General features: G+C 39.7%; 1 non-coding gene across 1 annotated transcript; it reads left to right on the top strand.

The window, feature by feature from the left end:
- The first annotated feature begins 3,220 nt into the window (after positions 1-3,220).
- Positions 3,221-3,327, top strand: LOC117133126. The gene has a single exon (XR_004456967.1). It is a non-coding gene; the product is annotated as a small nucleolar RNA R71 (small nucleolar RNA).
- Positions 3,328-12,078: the final 8,751 nt, after the last annotated feature.

Raw genomic sequence — 12,078 nt, 5'->3', positions numbered from 1 at the left:
CACACTCTCTTATTACACTCTAGCTTCTCTAGGCCTATCTCAAATCCTTTTGTCCCTACACTCATCATCAAGCATCCACACATTCAAATCAACCAACTCTCACATTCATTAAGCACAAAACATCAGGTGAATTCTTGCAAATGGTCCGTTGGTCCAAGTCACTTGGTTGGGTAAGGGAAGGCTTTTATTCAAGTGGTTCAAGAGGTTCAAAACATACGATCTTTAAGGTGATTTACTCTCAAAACAAGTAGCCTTGACATTGCACATAATATATCTAAGAAAGGGACCAACTCATGCATACAATGCTCGATCTCCATTGTTCTACCCTTTTCCCAAACATACCATTACACAATCATTCCCAAATGTCAAACCCAACTCACATCTCTCACCAAAAGATCTTAAGAACTTTAACTCTTTCTTTTTGAAATCTACAAGGGATTTTTCTACAACCTCAAAACATTTCTTAGCTCCTAACAACTTTGCTAGTCCCCTTTTTCTTTTTTTTTTCTTTTTTTTTTTCTTTTCTCTTTTTTTTTTCGTTTTTCTTTTTCCCTTTTTTTTTTTTTAGGCTGGGGGCCAAGACTTTTCAAAACTTGAGCTAGAGGCTTCTATACTTATCCCAGAAAATCAATTCACTTAAGCACAAAGAGTCTATCCTTTTTATTTTTCATTTCTCCCAAATCATGATCACAACACTCACCCTCCCACCTATAGCTAGACAAAAGAGTGTCCAATCTAGCAAAAATGAAGATCAAGCATTGTCGTTCCCGATACTCTCAACATTATGCGCATGTAAGACTTTCCGAAGAAGGCCTCACTCATCAAACAATGAAAGCTTAAAAGGAAGGAAAGGTTTTGGGAGTGGTCTACCACTAGAGTTTATCAAAAAGATTGGCATAAAAGATGTGACAACTCCAGTGTGTATAGCCATGACTCAGTACACAAGGGACCCTAAGCAAGAAGCATTAAGTTCATTCATTTCTAATAAGGTTGTAGTTGGCTTCAAAGACTGAGTTTCAGCAATCAACAAGTTTCAAGAAGAGTTTTCAAGGCTCGAAACATACAAGTCTTTTCGAGAGGTGCATGGCTACTCAATGGTGCAACGTAGTGTTCTTTACAAGGCATTTAAAATCATTGCTCCCAATGCAAGTGAATGCAACCTATATGCTCTAGACTCTCCTAATGGTGCAAATGATGCAAACTAAATGATTGGTTTTTTTTTTTTTTTTTATACAAATAGGTATGCAATGCATGACTCAATGAAACAACATCAAAGCAAACATGATCAAATACTTGGTACCTCCCCCAAACTTGAGTTACACAGTCTCTGTGTCGTCAATTAGAGAGAGATACCGAAAAGAAGACTAATATGCAAAAATAAAATGGTATATACAAGGGAGTGTGGTGGGTTACCTTCTATAGGGAATGAGTAGAGGGAGATGCTCCCTCCTCGTCGTCCTCAGGTGGTAACTCTTCAAGGTGCTCATCAGCAGGGGTGTCCATCTCTTCAATGTAGAAGACTTGCCCGAACACAGTTGGTTTCCTCATTTTCCTCTTGATGTCAAAGTGGAGGATGTTCTCTTTACCCAAATGGAGATCAATCGTGCCCTCCTTCACATTAACAATAGCTCCTGCTGTAGCTAAGAATGGCCTTCCTAGAATCAATGGATCTTGAGCCTCCTCACCCATCTCAAGCACCACAAAATCTGTAGGTATCTCATACCTTCCAATCTTCACAGGGAGGTCCTCTAAGATGCCCACAGGGTACTTCACTGAACGATCAGCTAACACCAGAGAGAGTCTACACTTCTTGTACTGAGTGAATCCAAGCTTCTTTGCAACAGACAAAGGCATCAAGCTGACACTAGCTCCCAAATCGCAGAGACTTTTCTCAAATACCATAGGTCCAAGAGCACAAGGTAGTGTGAAGCTTCCTGGATCCTCTAATTTCTCTGGAACATCAAGCCTCTGGATGATGGCATTGCACTCATGGGTAAGATTCATCATGCTTTCCATCTCCTTCTTCTTTGCAGCTACAACATCTTTCAGGAAATTGTTGTATTGAGGAATCAACATGAAAGCATCGATGATGGGCATTGCAACCTGAGCTTCACTCATTTGCTTCTCAAACAGAGCTTTGTATTTCTCTAGCAGCTGCTTCTTGAATCTACCAGGGAATGGAAGTTTGGGTTCATAGGGAGGAGGAACAAAAGAACTTTCACTTGCTGGAGTAACAACTTCACCATCCTTTAATGTCTTCTTCTCCTCTCCAACCTTTCCTTTACCTTTGGCTTCCACTATCTTCTCCAAGATCTCGTCATTGATCTTCTCATCAACAATCACCACTTCATCATCTATGTTGATGGCAACCCCCTCACCTAATTTCTCAGCATCCTTGGTGAGGGTTCTAGGAGGTAACTGCTTACCACTCCTAAGGGTGATAGCTTTGGCCTCCTTGGGATTTTGGTCAGACTTTCCAGGTAGAGATCCTTGCTGGCGATTCTGGTGAGTGTTCATGGAAGCAAATTGATTCTCTAAATTCCTGACTGTAGAAGCAAGGTGTGAGAATTTGTTGTTGAGCTCATTGTAGCTCCCATCAATCTTGGAATGAAGGTTCTTCAACTCATAACCAACTTGCTTCTCACTTCTAGTCTGAGACTCCAAGATTTGCTTCAGTAAGGTATCAGTGCTGCTCTCTTGAGGAGCAGAGGAACCAGACAAGGGGTTTTGCTGAGGCTGATAGCTGCTTTGCTGGTTGTTTATAGGCGGATAACCACTCTGTTGGTTGTTGGGATAAGATTTCTGTTGGTAGTTGTTGTACTGAAAATTGGGCTCCTTTTTGTACCAGCTACCATTGTTGTTGATGAAACACAACTCCTCTTGACCTTCCAAACCCTCAACCTCATTGACAGCAAGTGGATCTTCCTGCTTGGAGTTACCAACAAACTTCAGCTGCTCTTGGGTTGCTTTTTCAGCAATGAGTAGGTCGATCTTGTCTTCCAAAGCTTTGATCTCTTTCCTCGTCTGCTTATCATCTGTTCTACTGCCTCTGTCGTGGTCTCCACTGTAGACTGCATCACTCTTTACCATGTTGTCAACCAGCTCTTCTGCATCTTCCTCAGTTCTCCCTAAGAAGAACCCATTGCTAGCTGTATCCAGTCTGGCTCTGTACTTAGGAAGAGCACCACGGTAGAATGTGCTCAATAAGCTCTCCTTAGAAAAGCCATGGTGTGGGCACTGAGCTTGGTAGCCTTTGAATCTCTCCCAGGCTTCACTGAAGCCTTCCAAGTTCTTCTGTTGAAAGCTGGAAATCTCGTTTCTCAGCTTAGCAGTTCTTGAAGTAGAGAAGAACTTCTCCAAGAATGCTTTCTTGCAGTCATCCCAAGTAGTGATGGAGTCACTGGGTAGAGACTTCTCCCACTGACGTGCCTTATCTCCCAAAGAGAAAGGGAATAGCTTGAGCTTTAAGGCATCTTCGGACACACCATTGGTTTTTGACAACCCACAGTAGCTGTCGAACCTGTCCAAGTGATCAAATGGATCCTCTAGAGCCAAGCCATGATACTTGTTGTTCTCGATCACGTTGAGGAGTCCTGATTTGATCTCAAAGTTGTTGGCTGCCACAGCGGGTGCTCGGATTCCCAATCTATGACCATGAATGTTGGGGCGGTCGTAAGTGCCAATGGGTCGAGCTGCTCGCTGTTGGTTTTGAGGTATGTCTCCCATATCAGTACTCAATCTCTGCAAGTGAGCCTGTTGCTCTTCTTCTCTTCTATTTCTAGCACACTCTCTCTCTAAAGCTCTGATGTCTGCAGCTATTGGAACTTGGTTTGATGGACCCCTGCTCCTCAAGTTCATACACCTGTAGATTAAAGGGAGGTGAAGAAAGAGAATCAGTAACAAAAGAAAATAAAAATGACTTAGTCTCAAGCAAGTGACTAAATCTCAATGTTCAAATCTACTCAGAATTTGGCAACGGCGCCAATTTGATGTTAGGAGTTTTCAAGGCTCCTAAGACAAATGTTGTAGTATAGAAGATTGTCGAACCAGTTCTGAGAGGATATCAAAGCACTGAGAATGCAAGTACTCACTTAATCTAAGTGCAACCAATGATTTAGAAGTGTTTTAAACTATGACTAAAACTAGAAAGCAATAACAGAATGATACTTTCTTGACTAAAGGGAAAGAGAACTCATGGGTATAGGGATTAGACCTTGGGTGATCAAGTATCGAACTAAGGATGGCAAATGATCAATCAAACTATCAACCTTAAGCCTAGACACAATTCTAAGCAAGCTCTATGTCTAGATGAATGCTCATTTGCTAACATATCTCAAACATCAAATGTCTTTGGTTGAATAATATGAAAGCAATCATTACTAACAAGTCTATTAGCTATCTTAGCATCTTTAACAACAAATGTCTTTGGCAAAGTATACTAAAAGCCTAGGAGAGTTGTCTCGGGCATTTCATCGAACACCTTTCGGGTGAGAAATGCCTAAGGATCAAAAACTGAGTGGCCAACTCAGAAGATGCATTATGATTACTCTACTAGCAAGGAAATATGAATGATCTACACTAAAACATCCTAGCTCTAACCTAATCACCCTTAATCTCCCTAACCCATGAATTCCAAAGGTGATTACTCACTAATCTCCATGATTCCTCTTAAACCCATATTGGATTTCAGATTAATCATGTAGAGAAATAGATAAGAAATCAACAAGAACACAAGAACATAACAAATCAAAACCCAAGAGATGAACTTCTCAAGAGAGTTCTTGTGTCTTTCTCAATAGATCAAAGATAAAAGATAATCTGCCACTGGTGGCTACAAAAGATGTTTAAAACATAGGTTTTTCCAAGTGCAAAACGTCCAAAATAAATTGCAAAAAGGTCCTTAAGAAATCATGATTTTCGGCAGCAAAATAACGCGGAGCGACTTGCAGGTGTCGCTCCGGGAAGTCGCTCCAGGGCCGATTTTTGGTGTCTCCGGGCGAGGGGTCGCGAGCGACTTTGGTGTGTCGCTCCAACGGGTCGCTCTGGATCGGGAGCGACCTTGGTAGGTCGCTCTGAGAGGTCGCTCCGGGCTTCGCTTCTTGTCGTCTCGCCATAGAGACGCGAGCGACCTCGGGGTGTCGCTTTGGGAGGTCGCTCCGAGAGGGGTGTGAGATGCGAGCGACTGCACGGGGTCGCTCTAGCTAGGTCGCTCTGAGAGGTGCTTTGGAGCGACCTCATGACGTCGCTGCGGAACCTCGCTCCCATGCTCTGCTCGTCCAATGATCACCTGTTTCACGTCCTTTAAGCTCCAAATGCATCCAAATGTCCCCAAGAACTCCATGTGGCACTCCAACACCTAATGAGGACAATGAATGCAAAATGCAACCTAGACATGGCTAAATCCTAATCTATATGATGAAAATGCTAATGGATGAATGGATAAAACAATGCAAATATGCAAGATATCACCCCCCCCCCCTCTCCCCAAACTTCTATGTTTTCATGATTCCCGCAACTGTCATTGATTTAAAAACATTATTTTCTCTTGTAGTATGTACTTGAGCAGGGGACATATCACATATGGACATGGACGCATGGCCTTAAAAATAATTCTTTTGACACAAATAATTATCCACTGCTTAGATGTTTTCATTATATACTCAACCAATAATTAGTTAAAGATATATAATAAGGTATATCCAATAAAATTGGCTTCAGCTATGGAGATCAAATTAACTCATTAAACAAGGAGATCCCTGATCACATAAACACACATGCACAACGTACCAAAACCAACTGGCTGTTCAAATTTCAACAACTACATCAATTATATAAAATAAAACATCCGAAGATTTCCATACATGCAATTCATTTTCTTTTGTGGGATGTGCATACTTTGACATTCAACTACGTTGTAGTTAGGAGTTTTGTTTGTTGATGAATTATAAAGTTTACATACATTATTAAAAAAATGCTACAATGAAATTTTTTTTTGATAAGTATTTGAATTATCATAAAAATGAAGCTGTTTGTAACATTTACAAAGCAAGAGATGCGGTTAAGCCGTTTGCTGCCAAAAAAAGATAAAAAACAACAAAGAGGCTTTCATGCTAGGAAGATGATCGCTAGCAGACAACTAAAAATATTTCAGCCATAGTCTCATATAGGACCGAAACTTCTTACGATTTTTCCTTGCAAGGATGATATTTCTGAGTGTCCTGTCAATCACTTTGAAGAGAACTTGCGGAGTAGAGCGCAAGTTGTTGTGTAGGCGGTTGTTACGCTCAAACCAAAGTCGTGTGACTGTAGTGTGTGCTGCAAGGCGACGAAGAGTCAAGGGACAGGTTCTGTCCTTTATATCGAGCCAAGCGATAAGAGCAGTCCAAGTATGGAAGAGCAGAGGAGAGTATCCTAGGCGCTTAATAACCATTTTCCATACTTGTTCACTGAAGGAGCACCTTAGGAAGAGGTGGTCCCTGCATTCATCCACTTGGTTACAAAGAAGGCAGACTGTGTCTGTTCCCGGGTCCCAAGTAAATATCCTATTGCGAGTTGGTAGTCTGTTCAACTGAGCCACCCACATATGAAATGCTTGGCTCGGAATGTGTCCACTAAACCAGATCGCCTCTGTCCAATTTTGTTGTTCACCCCTGCAGCGAATGGCGTTCCAAGTATGGGACGCAGAGAAAGAAGTGAGAGAGATACCATCTACTTCCCAACTGTATCTATCAGATTCTCCAGTAGTGCAGGGGAGAGTAGTAGAGCAGAGTAGAATTTGGAGGTTCTCAGCAGCAGAGGATCTCGCAGGCCTCAAGTTCCAACCTGTGTCAGAGCAACACTCACGGAGCTTAGCATGCAGAGGGATTCCAATATGTCTTGGTCCGTTCTGTCCAAAAATTTTAATCAAAGGGCCAAGGGGACACCAATGATCAAACCAGAAGCTTGCACAAAGACCGTTACCAACATCACACCTAAGGAACCTTTCCGCTAAGGACCGCAGCTTAAGGATGGCTTTCCAGATCCAAGAAGCTTGTTTAGCTTCATCCAAACTCCATATGCTGGCTCCTTTGAGGCGATGATGCTTGGTCCAGATAGCCCACAAGGACTCATTTTCAGAGTGAAGGAGCCACACTAGTTTGAGACAAAGAGCTTTGTTCCAAGTGGCCAGGTCTCGTAGGCCAAGTCCTCCTTCAGATTTTGGTAAGCAAACTGATGTCCATGAAACTTTAGCTGCCGCCTTGCTGGTGATATTTCCATTCCATAAGAATCTGGAACACAAAGATTCAATAGCACTGATGCAACCTTTAGGCAAGATAAAGCTCGAAAGCCAGAAGTTGATATTGCTAAATATCACGGAGGAGAGGAGCTGCTTGCAGCCCGCGTATGTGAGTGCACGGGCTGACCAAGATGTGAACCGTCTTTTGAGCTGGTCTAGAAGCGGTCTATAGTCACAAATACGCAGTTTTCTATGCATCAACGGGAGACCCAAATACCGGACAGGGAGTGAACCTAGTGAGAAGCCCAGACTCGTAAGATCAACAGCTTCGTTCTGGCTCATTCCTGCAGTAAAAAGCTCAGTTTTTGCTCTGTTCATAGTAAGACCTGACCACTGTGAAAATCTGTCAAGCGTGTCCGCAATCTGCTGGAGCGAGCCACTTTCCCCATCAAAGAAAATCATAATGTCATCGGCGAAGGCGAGATGGGTGACTTCCGGGTTTGTGGCAGATGGATGAAACCCAATGAGACCTTGACGATAGTCCTTGTTGAGCATTTGCCCAAGAACCTCCATCGCAAGGACAAAGAGATATGGGGACAGCGGGTCGCCTTGACGTAAACCACGGGAACCTTTGAAGTATCCCCCAAGCTCCCCATTCACCGCGACAGAAAATCTGGTCGTTGTGATGCATTGAGCGATGAGGTTTACAAAGGAGTCAGGAAATCTGAGGGCTGTGAGGATGAACAGAATGAAGTTCCAGTTGAGGGAATCAAATGCTTTCTTTAGATCAACTTTCAGAATCGATCTTTTGGATATGTTCTTCCAGTTATATCCTTGAACAAGTTCAGTCGCCATAAGAACATTCTCAACAAGGAGTCTGCCAGGAATGAAAGCGGATTGAGTGTTGGAAATAACACTAGGCAGCACCTTCTTTAGTCTGTTAGCTAGGAGTTTGGCGATCACTTTGTAGACCGTGTTGCAACAAGAAATAGGCCTGAAATCTGATATGTTGACCGCATTTGGCTTCTTCGGTATAAGCGTGAGAATGGTCGCATTCCACTGCTGTAGCAACCTTCCTGAGGTGAAAAATTCCTGTACCGCATCAACCAAGTCTGGACCGACTGTTCTCCAATGAGCCGTGAAAAATTCAGCGGGATAGCCATCCGGGCCTGGAGCTTTGTTCTTCGGAAGGGCAAAGAAAGCAGACCGAATGTCTTGATTAGAGAAAGGAGCAGCCAAAGAATCCATAACAGAAGGAGAGCATCGATAAGAAACCAGACTTGAGATATCCTCAATAGTTGATGCTGAAGATAGGGAAGAACCACCAAGCAGATTTTCATAAAAATTAACAGCATGAGCTAGGATCGCCTCTCTGGTATTGATGATGGCGCCACTATCATCTTTCAAGAATAAAATTTGGTTTTGAGATATCCTAGCTCTGACTTGCCTGTGGTAGAACCCTGTGTTAGAATCACCTTTATCCAACCAGCAGACATGTGATCTCTGATGGAAAAAAGATTCCTCCGCTTTGGCTAAGGTCGCCCATTTCGCATAAGCTTGTCTCTCCTTTATGCATGCAGCCGGAGAAGGTGTAGATAGTAAAACTCGCTGGCAGGCTGTAAGCTCTTCAAATGATTCAGAGACCCTTTTCTCAATATCTGAATAATTGTCCCTACTGAATGTCCTGATGATGCCTTTCAGAGCTTTCAACTTCTTGGAGACTAGTAGCATCTTTGTACCAGCAAAAGGTAGGGAGTTCCAACAGTCTCTAATTATGTGCTCGAATTCGGGATTGTCATTCAAGAGAGTGTAGAACTTGAACGGCTGCTTTAGTTTTGGCTTTTGGGCGTCAAGGAACACACAACAAGGGCTGTGGTCTGAGATTCCTGGGTCACTGAAGACACCAAGGGAGGCGGGGAAACACTGAAGCCATTTATCATTGACGAGGATCCTATCAAGTTTCTTCGAGATAACTGACGCACCTTGATTATTAGACCATGTAAAGGAATTTCCACAGAATTGAAGATCCAGTAGCCCGAGAAGGTGTGTACAAGATTGAAACTCCCTCATGCCTCTGGAAGAAGAGAACTGATCTGCGAGAGAGTTCTCCGAAGGGTCTAAAATCTGGTTAAAGTCACCCATAATTGTCCAAGGAAGGTCCATCAGAGAAGGGGATGAAGATAGAAAACCAAGCTCAGACCAAAAATTGCGCCTTATTTTCTTGAAATTAGATCCGTACACAAAAGAAACTGCAAAAGCTGAGGAGACAAAATGCATATTTACAATGCAAGAAAGACTCTGGAGAGACTTGTGAACCACTGAAACCGAAACAGAAGAGTGCCACAAAACTCAAATCTTTCCCAAGTCCGAGAATTCGTAATTACATTCATACGACCAACCGGGGAAGACTCTATTAATGATAGACGCCGCCTTCCCGTCATTTACATGAGTTTGGCTACAATGAAATTCGTTTAGTGGAATTTAACATTACTTAAACAGTTTGAATAATAATGAGAACGATTATTTTTCTTGCAATTTTACAAAGTTAAATGTAATTCGTATAATAATACAGTAGCTCGTATATGCTTTTAATTGCACCTTTGCACGGAACACAACGAATTGAAGAATCCAATATCATACCATGTAAATATTTCGAGAAGTTCAAAATTAATTGAATTATTGCTTTAGATCAGCCATCATATACATATTATAAGAGTCAAGTGTTCACATTTAAAGGTCTTATAGTTAAGTTCTTATAATACAAATCGTACTTATTTAACTTGTGGAAGTAAAAAGGTTTCAATTTTAAACTACTAGTGCATAAGCTTAGGAAACAATAAAGAAAACAAAAAGCGAGGTGTTTGACAAAAGAAGAGCATCTCGCCACATGCAAGGGCTTCAGGATTCAGGAAGCTGATGTCGCAGTTTCCAAGGTCATCATCTCTATCTAGTTGCCTACAAAACTCACTTCCGATTAATACATATTTAATGGTATGATTTAGCTATAGTTTAGTAATTACACTGATTTTATTTAAACTCGAACCACTTCTAAAATTTTAAATGATCACAAAGTTGACCAGACATTTGTAAGCAAGCTATATTCTACGTCAAGATTGATTATTGGTGCACACCGGTATATAAATCTTGTTTTTTCATCTTAGATTGTATCTTTTATATAGAACGCAACCTTATACAACAATATCCACAAAATTATTGGTTAAATCGAGTTATATAGTTCAAACTTCAAAATATTCATGTTTATTTTACAGATTTAATATTCGTATTTATACTATTAAAGCATGATTATATTGTTCTTTTTACTTTAACCTATCATTTTCTTTACTAACATTGCATATTTCATTAAGGACAATCAAATAATATTAATAACACATTTATATTGGATCATTTTTTTTGGATCCAACTCACATCAGATCTTTCTTGGGCCATTTAGACCGATTAAAAAATCAGATTCAATTCTCACTTTTTTTTTATTTTGGGCCAGTGAGTCCAAGTTTAAATAATTGTTTTTCAACTATTCTTAATTATTATTATTTTTCTTAATATAATTTAAGCATTCATAAAAAATTAAATTTTTCATTGAAAAGTATAAATCTTTATTAAAAGTATATAAATTTTTTTATTAAAATACTAACCACATAATAAAATTAATTTATCACAGTTATACCAACTTAATTCATTAAATAAATAAAGTTTAATTTTTTAAACATAAATAGTTATTTAAAATGAAATATGATAAATAAAAAATAAAACGTTTAAGTCTTTTATAAAATAAAACACAAATATATGAAAATATGACATTTACTAAATAATTGTCCATTAAAAAAAAAGAAAATAAATCTGCGCTTTGAAAGCGCAGATCAAAATCTAATTACTAGTTCAAGTAAAATACATAGTTTACTTAGAAACAGTATATAAAAATCTATCAATCAAAAAATATATTGAAGTAGTATTCTCTACAATCTCGTAATATATCCTATAAAAAAAGTTCTAAAAATGCAAATTGAGTTTGGTCCTCCTCTCTCTTCCAAAGTATAACATAAAATAAAATGTGGACCTCAAACGACATCCCTAGCTAGTTGTCTTGCGTGATCTATCATTGGATATGGGCTTATAGACATGTTGGTTTAATTTTAAGGTTATGCCTAATGTTTTCTAATGTTATGCCTAAATTATTGGGATCATTTATATAAGTCTATGAATTATAATGTATTGTTTTATGATATATTCCCTTTAAATTCATTATTCATTCGCATCTATTTGTTGATGCCTTGATGGTTTTATTGCGCTGTCGAATTGAAAAAAGTAAGTTTCTTCGGTCCATTAACTCAATTATATATACATGTGGGAGCTTCGTTTTATACATCAAGTTGTTAGATTATACAGATGTGTGTAAAGGACGATCCATTTGCAATAAAATTTGCATTCAGACCGAAAAAAAGTAACGAACCATGCGTATTGAAATCATTCATGACAAGGAGCTTCGTTTTGTACTATCTATATTGCTAACATTCAGTAAACATCTGTCTTCAGATGCATAACAAAAATGATTCATATACATATTTATCACAGACTGGTCGATGTTGTTGATTGATTCACACAAAATGTACATATTGACTAATGCGACATCCATCGACTAGTTATATTGTTCGTCTCACGTGGGTGAAGGTATATTTAAATCATGAGACTCGTTGATCCCTGAATCTTTTATAAGCTTTTAAGCGAATAAATCAAGGAGTATCTCATATCTGTTCTATGAAGCTTCCTCCACCATTAGCCATTAGCCATTAACCATACAAATATTATTAATTAATCACGAATTTATAAACTGATTAGTCTAATAC

The sequence above is a fragment of the Brassica rapa genome, chromosome A03 (genome assembly GCF_000309985.2).
Source record: "Brassica rapa cultivar Chiifu-401-42 chromosome A03, CAAS_Brap_v3.01, whole genome shotgun sequence".
NCBI classification, from domain to species: Eukaryota; Viridiplantae; Streptophyta; class Magnoliopsida; order Brassicales; family Brassicaceae; genus Brassica; species Brassica rapa.
Note: the sequence above shows the minus strand (reverse complement) of the source record. Positions and strands in the feature narration are given on the sequence as shown.